A 2,012-nucleotide genomic window follows, 5' to 3' on the forward strand; every position below is an offset into this window, starting at 1 on the left:
GAAATTCTCCGTCTTTAACCACCGTTCTTCTTTGCCGGAAACGCCTATACCTTGGTTTTGACGTTTCGGTGCCGAGCCTTTCGAACACTGAAATTCTCTCGGGGATTACCTTGATGCAGTTGCATTGAGACAGTACCGCCCGAATGAGCTTTGAACAAGGGCACTGAGTTTCTAGCCTTCGAGGACTCCTCTTTCTGGCTTTGCTCGTACCCCAGCACGATAGTACAGCTCGTCCGTTTGAAAGTCAGAGCAACCTATCGTGTGTTGGCACGATTTCTCAGGTATAACGTAATCATCATCAGATGATAACGTTTCCTTCTGAGGGAGAATTGCCTTCCTTGGACTTTCAAGAGTCACGCGCCTTGAGACATGCCTTTTTGGGCGTGAATTCTCAGCGGGCTCCTGAACTTCAATGCGCAAAGTAGTGCGCTTGGGGCGACCCCCAGCATGTTGCGTTGTTTGGGGCTTTCGTAGTGGGTCCAAACGTTCTTGGATTGGAGCTTTGCTTCGCTCCTCGGGAAGTGGACCGAGGCGCTCCAAGACTGACTTTCTCCTTCGGGAGGATTCTGCATGATCTCCCGGAGTAGCTATGGGAATTCTCGGCGGCTTAGCTTGGTTCGCCGGAGGTTGAACTTTGGTTGGAGGCTGCAAAGGTTGCTCCTTAGCCTGAATTGCCGCTTCAGACTTTGGCCTCCAAACTTTGCGAGTTGGTGGCGGCTTCTTGGCTACCTCTCTTTGCAACTTTCTACGGGCTTCTTCGGCTTGAGCCCGTGCCTGCGCTGATAGTGCGCGGCGTTTGCGGATGCGTTCTTCCAGCGTCGAACGATTCCGTTTGACACGGATCCATTCCATTGTTGGCGGCTTGGAAGAGGTGCCGTTCATCTGTTGTTGAGGCTGTTTGCCTCTCTTGTTCTTCAGACCCGCGTTGTAGCGGACTCCGTCGGTGGACTCCATCGCTTTGGCGAATTGTTTGGCCAAGCGTTGGCGTTGCCTTTGGCGGGCTCTCTTTGAGAGAGTCACCGCTCCTTTGGTGACGGAGGAATTGGTTGGAACCAGCTTGATCTGGTTGGAGATTGGTGGAGCCTCATCTGACGCAACTTTGGCGTCAATCGAGATGAGGTCGTCGTTGGTAGCTTCAACTTCTTCGTACCAACGCACCTTTCTGTTGGAAGAGAACTTGGACTTCTTGGACTTGCGGGGGGAGGTCGATCTAGACGAGGATGAAAGGTACTCCTCGAACTTGGTCTGATCGAACTCGTATTCGACCTCCTCCACGACTGGGATCAAGATCCGCGGCTGCGACGCTCCGATCTCGGCAGCGAGATCGGTGGCTCCCACTGTGGTCGCCAGATTGTTCGCGGGAAAAACCGTTGCTTTCTTCATTAATGATTCCATTGTACACTCTTGTAATAGTCTATCGATTACAAAGATCCGGTCTTTTTATAAGATCCGGTTACAACGAAAATCAAATAAAAAGAAATGAAAAATTACAACTTTGTTTCCTTGTTTGTCGAACGAATCACGAGCTCCTGTTTTGCGGTCGCTCGCTTTGTGGGTTCTTTGCCTGCGCCGGGGTTGTTTGCCGTGGACCACCGCGCGATCTAGATCCGGTCGGATCTACGCAGTACAACGGGTATTATTTCACCAAGGAAATAATAGCCGGGGAGGATTGTTTCACCAAGGAAACAATCGTCCAAGTCTCGGGATCTAAGACCAAGCTTAGATCCGGAGTATGCCTGCGTAGATCTGAGATCTGATCCTCTCGAACACCTGCCTTATTTGACGTTGATGATCGCCGAGCACCAGATCTGAAGGAGTGAGTCCCCGAAGTCCCAAAGTTTCAATCTTTTTTAAGTTCCGAGTCTCCAATCCAGCAGGGCTTCGCCTCTCTCCAAAATTTCCAACCTCTCAAATGAACCAAGGCCTAGCCTATTTATAGGCACTCAGATCTGTGCCTAGGCACAGATCTGGGCCGGCCACCTCAGGGTGGCTCGGCTCTGGGCCGAGCCACC

Source organism: Asparagus officinalis, chromosome 2 (assembly GCF_001876935.1).
Source record: "Asparagus officinalis chromosome 2, Aspof.V1, whole genome shotgun sequence".
Classification (NCBI taxonomy): Eukaryota; Viridiplantae; Streptophyta; class Magnoliopsida; order Asparagales; family Asparagaceae; genus Asparagus; species Asparagus officinalis.